This window comes from Triticum dicoccoides, chromosome 2A, assembly GCF_002162155.2.
Source record: "Triticum dicoccoides isolate Atlit2015 ecotype Zavitan chromosome 2A, WEW_v2.0, whole genome shotgun sequence".
Taxonomy (NCBI): Eukaryota; Viridiplantae; Streptophyta; class Magnoliopsida; order Poales; family Poaceae; genus Triticum; species Triticum dicoccoides.
In genome coordinates this window covers 575918418-575927648 of record NC_041382.1, presented here as the reverse complement: position 1 = coordinate 575927648, position 9231 = coordinate 575918418, and positions in this window count along the sequence as shown.

Genomic DNA, 9231 nt, shown 5'->3' with positions numbered 1-9231 from the left:
TGCGACGGCAGTCGAGGGCGGCGGCGCGGCAGACGAGGGGACGGGGCGGCAGGCGAGGGGACGGACGGGACGGGGCGGCGGGCCGCAGTTCACGCGCCACGACGCGCTTTCAGCGGGCGACGCGTCATTTGACCACCGACGCGGTAAAAAAACGTACGTCGCCACAGTAAAAAGAAAATGCGTAGACGTACGTACGTCGACGGGCCGCGCGGGTACGTCGCGGGGCCGGGACTGGGGGAGGGGCAGGGGCAAAGACCATCCTACCCTTTTTTAAGTTTTCAGGCGAAAGGGTATAGGATGATCTGGACCGTTGATGTTTTCAGGGGATTGTACCGAAGAAAAAGTGTCCTTTTGTTGTGGTAAAAAGGAGAACGGAAAGAGGCAAGTGTGACGCTCGGCGATCGTAGTATCCGCCACTTGCAGGCGGCATGGGTGCATGGTGAGAGCAGATGAGAACCTTTTTTTAGGGATGGAGATCACCTGGTCTCCCCAGAAACGGAGCACGATTTTGACCTCTGCTCACGCCAGCTTCCACAAAGCTTCAGGGGTCACGACTCACGGGACCGCCGAAAGCTTACAATCAACTTAATTAGGAACGCTAGTTGCACTCGATGGATAGCACCATGAGCTTCAGGACATGATCAATGCATAGTCCATGATGATGCCTAACATGCTATGTACGATCGGATAACAGAAAAAGTAGATTCAGATGAGGAAGCGAGATCCTCTTCGGGAAGCGGGTACTTGAGACAAAATGTATGATCCAGTGCATAAAGTTAAAAAAGTTGAAATAAAAAGAAGGGATACATGTATAGTGAGAGTCACTTTATATTTTTTTATGAGGTTCACTAATAGTAGCTTGCACTGAGAAAAAAATATAACACATATGCTTCAAATTACTTTTTGTCATGAGGCATATGTATTCATATGCCATTATTGTACATGCTTCAAGCGAATGGCTGCGTGGCAGTGGCACTGATGCAGAACAATCGTGTGGCTCTGGTCGATTTGCAGGCGTTGATCGACAGGGACACGCACCAGCGCCCCGGCTAGCTAGAGTGCGGCTGTGATGTCTTTCTTTTTTTGCGGGAAAGTGCGGCTGTGATGTCAACGTTGCCAAATCAGTAATTAACCACGGACGTGGCCACAGTGCGCTACCGCCATGAACCTTAACTAAGAGTACGTACGTAGTGGTAGTGCGAAGTGGTGGATTCCACCACGCAACCTGGCACTGGCAGCGCGCGCACGTAGCACCAAAATTGCATTCTCGCTGACGAATATATATGCATGATCCGTCCATGTGCTGGTAAGGAATCAGCATACTGTTACCCGAGAGAAACAGACGATGCACGTCGGTCTAGTATATTGCATCAATCAAATTTACCAGTCGCCCTGCAGAATAAACGACCTCGGCGACTTCACAAGTTCAGAAAACCTTGCAGTATAAATCGTGTGGTGCGTTGCTTGTGTGTTACGGCCTTACGGGGGACAGGTCAACCACTAATCCGACTGGTCACCAGCCTCCACCGATCACACTTTGATCGATCAAAGCAGCCTGCACTGTCCATGCATGTTTCATGTTTTTTTTACACATAAGAATACAGATCGCGTCCACTGACAGCGCAACCCCAACGTGTGTAGGCCCACTGTGTCATCGCCCAGGCGACCGATTGATGGGAGCAACTAGTTAACGAGCACTTCTTCGGAAGCCTCGCAACGATCGGCGCCACTTGATGCGCTCTCAGCCATTCGTCACATGTCGCGCTCTGGACGCTTCCTCCGAATTTTATTTTTTTATTTTTCTGCATGCGTTTTCGGTTTTGTAAACGATTTTTTCTCCGGTTTTTTCGACGTTTTGGTTTTCTCCCGGTCTTCCTTAGCTTTTCGATAAAAAAATCCGAAAAAAAATATTTTGCACGAAAAAACACATTTTTTTCCCCTTTCGCGGAAGTCACGATTTTTTTCCGCAAGAGGCACGGTTGTGCTTTAACGAGAGTCACGGCCGTGCCTTTCGAAAACGAAAAAAAAACGTGTTTTACGTTTTTTTTCCTTTCGCGAGAGTCACGGTTTTGCTTCTGCAAGAGGCATGGTTGTGCTTTAGCGAGAGTCACGACCGTGTCTTTCGAAAACAGAAAAAATGCGTTTTCTGTTTTTTTTTTCTTTCGTGAGAGTCTCGGCCGTGACTCTCGGAAAGGGAAAAACAAAACGCGTTTTCTATTTTTTTTCGCGAGAGTCACGATTTTGCTTCCACGAGAGACACGGTTATGCTTTCGAGAGAGTCACGACCGTGCCTCTCAGAACGAGAAAAAATACGTGTTTCCCAATTTTTTTTTCTTTCGCGAGAGTCATGGTTTTGCTTCCGCGAGAGACACAGTTGTGCTTTCACGAGAGTCACGGTCGTGCCTCTCGGAAACAAAAAAAAAAACGCGTTTTTTGTTTTTTCCTTCCACGAGAGTTTTTTGCTTTCACAAGAGGCACATGTGTGATTTCGCGAGAGGCACAGGCGTGCCTCTTTCGGAAAGGGAAAAAAACCATGCTCTCGGTTCGGTTTTTTCACCTGGTTTTTTTCGTCCGGTTTTTTTCATAAAAAAAAGTTTTTCAAAACCTATCAAGATGGGATCTAGTTTTGAAGATCTCGACGCGAGAAATCCAATGATAAAAACGGTTCAAGATTTGGACGCACAGTTTAAAAAATAAAATATTTTAAATAAATGAATCTACGAAAAGGGGAAAAACTTCCGGATTACGATAAATGACGTGTTCTTTGCAAGGAGTACACCTTAATAGTACACCTTAATGATTTCGCTGATTGATGCTGTTGAAAGCGCCACGGCCACCGATTGAGTCACCGCTTTTTCCAGGCCTGGGCCCTGCGGACGTGGCCTGTCAGCGATAATGCAGGCATGGGGCCCAGGATGACGGGGAGCCGCTCCGTGAGGGAATAAACCGGCGGGACCCGTGGTATAAATAAATAAACAAACTACTCTAATAAACATTACTCCCTCCTTCCATTTATATAAAGTCTAATGCATTTTTCAAGACCGTCTTTGACTATTGATAAGATTAATAGTACATGACATGTATAATATGAAAATTATATCATTGAAAGCTCCTTTCACATACAAATTTGACGGTATGCTTTGTGTAAGTTGCATATCATATATTATTGTTATAATATTATTTTTAAATTAGCCTCAAAAAACGCATTAGGCCTTATATAGATGGAAGGAGGGAGTACAACAAATAATAACACAAAAAGTAGTATGTGGCTCGAGAGTGACCCGCTTTGACAATTCCTGATGAAATTCAATGCCACATTTAGGGGCTGTTTGGATTGTGACTATCTTTGCCATATATTGCCACATGATTTTTGCCACACTTGCTACACTTGCTTTAGTTGAGTTGCTTAAATTGTTAGCCACACTTTGGCTTGCCTAAGGGAATCTTGCCACATTTTTTGTGTCTATAACATGTGGGGTTCACTGCTCATAAAAAATCCTTGTCTTACTAGATGTGGCTAGAACGAAACACCTACCTAACTTGATCAAACTTGCCTAAGGTTAGGCGTGGTAAAGTGTGGTAAGATGTGACTGGGAACAAAACAGCCCCTTACTCGGTGCGTTGAACCATAAGCAAAAATCTAGTGCATTGTCCTGTGACGAAGGCGGAGCTGCGGGGCGAGTGGGCAACAGCCAGCCAGAAAGCCAGCCGGTGACATGACTGACTAGTGCGTGTTCCTATCATATCACGCATACCCGCGTACCCCTATCCTATCACGATGCCCTCTTATCTTACTGTACCCCAACCAACATCGACGGACGCCTTCATCACAGCCCTGTTTGGTTCCAGGAGTTAGAGTTAGTTTGAATTAGTTTGGATCAAACTAATTCAAAAATATTCAAACGAATGTGTTTGTTTAAATTAGATGCATCTAACCCATTCAAAAAATTTAACCCATTTAATAGGTGCTTATTTGGGTTAGTTCTCTTTAAAACCATTAAAAAACATTTTTTTCTCTCGCTCTTCCCGCAGCATATCACTCTCACTTCCTCGAAGCTTTTCGTCCTCTCTCACCCTCCCTCTCGCACCGCCCATGAAGGCGCCTTCCCGTATCCGCGCTCCTGTCCGCCGCCGGTAAACAGCCTCACCCTATCCTCCCGTTTTAACCCCCTAGCCTCCCCGCGGCCCGTCCGCCCGTTGGTAAGCAGTCGCGGCTCATTGCGCAACCCGTCCCCGTTTGCCTCGGCCAGGGTGACTCCTTGCGCAGGGACAGCGGATTCGGTCGGTGGGCTGCGCGAGAGGCCAGCGCGGCTCCTTGCCAGGCGCGTCCCCGTCTGCCTCGACCAGGGCTCGCTCCGCCAAATCCGACAGAAAATAGGGTTCAAAGTAGCCAAATGATTGAGAAAGATCATTTATTGTCAATCTAACCCTGACATCCAAACACCTCTTTAGTTAGAGTTAGTTTAGAGTTGGTTCAGGGTTAGAATCTAACTCTAACCTCTAACTGAGTTAGAGTATCCAAACAGGCCAACAGTTCACAGGCCAAACCCTTTGAGACCCCTGCCCTATCTGATTTCCACAATGCCCCTAAAAAAACAACTGATTTCCACAAGTCTCACTATGGGCTACAGTGTCCGGTTAAAACATTAATGCCAAAATGGAACTTGTTGTCGTACTGCTTCGAGATGGACGATGCAGGCCGGCATGCATGCATCATGTGCGCATTGCCCGTGGATTAGTAGCAAGACACCAAGTTCCGTTTGGCATCAATGTCTCCATGTGTTTGAGCCAACTAAAAAGTGAGCAACCCTTTCAAAGTTGTCATAATTCAGTCTCTCTCAAAATATGGAAAATTAAAACTGTAGACATATTTTTTTGTTTGCGGGAAACTGTAGACATATATGGGAATTACGTACGTAGGTGGTAGGCACGCACCCGGTGTACACTATAAGTAACTTGAATTGAAAATCCTGTCCCACTGTACTGTATGATGGCTTCCTACTTACTACTACTATTTTGCAAAAAATAAAATAAAAATGATGGCTTCCTACTTTCCCTGGACCATATGAGGCGATCTCGGGGATATATGGTCGGTCCGGTCCATATCAAGCATTGCAGAATCTTCGAGATAGGCAGCACCGTACAAAAGGCAATAACAAATTGGGTTTTTGTTCTAGCTAGCACAATAACCCAACTAATTTTTTTTGAACACATAACCCAACTAAAAAGTTATAATCCTTACAAACTCAACTTAATCAAGGAGTTGGTGGCGGGTAGGAGCGCCAACAATGGCTATTAGACTAGCCACAGTGGAAAGTAACTTCAACAGTAATATCGAGTCCAACTCACCAAATTTGCTTATGTGGCAATGAGTTAATGAGGAGAGAGGTAGTTATATTAACTTAGCGAGTTATCGTAACATTACATGTTTCAATGCAATATGAGTCTATAACCTAATAAATGAAGTTCTGCATGTTACCACACTTATGTTACTACCCATTATGAAGGTAATAACATAGTCTAAGGATATGTGTATGTTTCTAGTAGTGTATGTTACTCTCCATTAGGCTGGTCATAGTGGGGAGTAATTTAGACTAGTATCATATGCATGACACTAGTATAAGTTACTACCTTCATAGTGCAAAGTAATATAATAGTAGTGTCATAGCTTGGTTCATTTATTAGGTTGTAGACTCATTCTTTTTCGAAAAGCGTTATGTTACAATAACATATTATGTTACTCTAAACACCTCTCTCCTTATTAACTACATGTCACATAAGTAAAAATTTCTTGAAATGCGTCATGTTACTAGCCAAGTTACTCTCACTAACTTGTCTCATCCAGTGCCAATAAAGCTACTGGCGTCGGTGAGGGAGATGAGAATGCAACGGGAGTCGATTCCACGCACGCTACATCCGTCGTGCACAAGGATGATAAGTCGGCCTTCAGCTTCCGATCGATCGACCGATCCTTGTCACGGGGCATGCGTGCTCCATCGGTGCTCTCACTCTCACGGCTCACGCACGCACACGTCCTTACGTGCCACCGCCAATTAACTTTTGTACCGTAATCATTCATCAAGCGCGATGGAAAAGATTCGCCAACCTTTAAGTACACGCATGCACGCAGTACTGCCCGCGCCCTGCTTTGCCATGCTGCGATATTCCTCTCTCCGGTACATGCCAATCAGCAGAGACAAAAGTGCTTTCCTGCCGCAAGAATATCAGCAGTACAAGTTGCCTTTAAAAAAATATGCATGCACGCACAAAAGCAGCCAGCTGCTAAGTACCAGTGTCAATCATTCGCCTAAATTAATCGAATAATCCTCATGTCATGTCCACGCGATTTTGTTGGTGAAATCGTGACCATGATCCGTAACTCAGAGCAATTTCAATGAGGTGATTCATTTCGTCCGCCCATGTTTGTTTGGATCGGCGTGGACAAAAGTAACGGCCCAATGCGTCAATCCAAATTTAAATCGTGTCCGTCCGACGTTCGCGCCGACCTATTTCTGGTCCAAAATTGCGCCTGGAATGCGTCGGCGCGGACGCGAAGCGGGCGCGCTGCGCATTTCCTCGCCGTCCGCCGCGTCCCCACCTGGCGGCCACCCAACCGCCACGGTCAACATAATTTATGATGACCGCCCACCTTGGGCCCATGTGTCAGCGACGGCGGTCGTCCTTTTTTAAACCGGGCGTGCGGCGGGGCCGTCCTCATCCACTTACCACTCGCCCCACGTCCCATCTGGCCACCCCTGCCCCCACGCCGGCGATAACCCTAGCCACCGCCAGCATGGGTTTCTTCTCCGGCATCGGCAGCAGCCGCAAGGGCAAAGCCCCCGTCCGCCATTCCCCCTCCCTCCCCGCCCTCCCCGCGTCGGCGCGCGCTCCCCGGCAGAGGCAACGCATCAACGTGTCGTTGCACTAGGCCGAGTGGCACTGGCACCACCGCGTGCCTCTGCCGTACCCGGACGTGACGCTGCTGCACGACTGGCATTTGGATCCGGAGAGGATCCCAGTGCCGGCGGCGCCGCGGACGGCGAGGGCCCATGCGGAGGAGGTGCGGCGCCGACGGGCATTGCTGACGTCGGAGCAGCGCGCCGACTCGCCCAACTAGGCTCGATGGTTCGCCTTCGAGCACGAGGAGGCGAGGCGACGCGACGTCCGCGGCGTCGACCACAACCTGCCGCCACCCGCGCTCGTCGTCCGCGACGAGGACCAGGAGGCCGAGGCCGCGTACCAGGCGGCCATCAAGGAGAGCGAGGAGGAGGAGCGGTGGAGGGAGGCGGACGAGGCGGCTTTCGAGGCTGCCATGGCGGAGGCCATGGCCCTCTCGGCGGCGGGCGATGCGTCGTGCCGCCGGTGGCCCTGTCGTCCCCGCCCAAAGCCGAGCCGGAGGAGCCGGCCTACCGCGAGGGCTATTCCTGGACCGAAGTAGTGCGCGAGTGGGTCAGCGCTCCGCCGATCTGGCTCGGGGCGACAGAGAAGCAGGAGGCGGCCTACCTCGACCACCGGCGCCGCGCTCGGCTGGCCGAGGAGCGCCGAGAGGGCGAGCGTCTGCAGATGCTCGAGCGCGAGGCCGACGAGGAGGCGCGCCAGGCCCAGGCAGCGGCGACAAAGCCCGACATCGCCGCCGTCTGGGACACGGCGTTCCCCTGGGCCGGCCCTGCGCCGACGTTGATCGACCTCACCGGTCCCGACGCAGACGCCGCCGTCGACGAGGACGCTTAGGGCAGCGCGTCGTCTTGTTTTTAGTGTTTTTATTAATGTAATGTGGACTTTCGCCTGTCTTCGTGACCGACTTTTATGTTTAATTAAATGCATATATATTTTCAAACTACTCGCAATATTTTTTTAGCACGCCGACGAAATGGGTCGGGCCAGCGTTGGACGCTCGCGCCGACCCAAACACAGCATCGGACGTTTGTATCCGCCGGGCCGATCCAAACGGACAAAAAGCGGACAAAAGCACCATCCATTTGAGTCGGCCCATTGGAGTTGCTCTTAAAGTCTTTTTGAGCTTATCCGTGACTTAATCAGTTAATTGATGGTGTACGCCCCACGCAATGCACGCACTTTAGTACAATATACGAGTACATTACATCGTACTAGTATACAAAATATATATACTCCCTCGAATGACGCCCGGGGAAATGCTTGACTGCATGGATCGATGAGAGGAGTTTTTTTACTCCCTCCAAGTCTTTACAAAGATTTCACTATGAACTATACATACAAAGTAAAATGTGTGAATATACACTCTAAAATATATGTCTATGTACATCCGTACGTAGTTCATATTGAAATCTTTAGAAAGATTTATATTTAAGAACTGCTGGAGTATTTCGCAAGCTATAATGTTCATAGTATTCTTTCCGTTAGATACATTCACGTCATCGATAGTTAATTTCAGATGAAGGTTGTAGAATATTTCGCACCACACCATAAATATCCACCAAACGTTTAATTTCATTCGCCATCTTAGATGTACTAGTGGAGTTTCTTTGTGTGCATCACCAGTGAGTGACTTATTCCAGAATACAGAAGATTGAAATAAATTTTGACTTTAAATGGGCACAATCACTTGTGTTTCTTTGCACCTGTGATCACCATATGAATTTTGAGTATTGGAAAAGGTTTAATCACACCTAATTATCTTATCAATGTATAACCATATGGAGTATAAGCATTACTTTGGGACAGCGTGGGTGGACTTAGCAAAAAACCAGTATCCTAGTGCCCTAGCTGATTTTTTTAATACGTATACAAAACAAAAAAGCAATACACTCACTACTATACTTTTACACAACATTCCTTCTGAATTACGTACTTGTCTTATAGTAGTATTTGTCTATATACAAATGTATCTAGACACTTTTTTCAACAATTATTTCACCTAACGGCCATGGCCGAAGCGACGGTCAGGGTAGGGTTGCGTGTGCATCTAGCCGAGCGAATGAGCCGGAAGTATCCTGAATCCAGGGCAGCCCACCCACCCACATCGCACGCCCGGTCACCTTTCCCCTCGCCTTTTATAAATGCACGTGATCCCCCCGTCGCCTCGCTCTACAGAACATCCGACGCCCCAACCCAAGCCCTCTCTCCCCACCGCCACCACCACCACCACCACTCCGGTGTGCGAGCCAGCCCCAGCCTCCGCCCGGCGCACGACCCTCGGCTCTCTCGCGGAGAGGACGCACGGGCTCCCGAAACCCTGGCCCGATCCCGTAG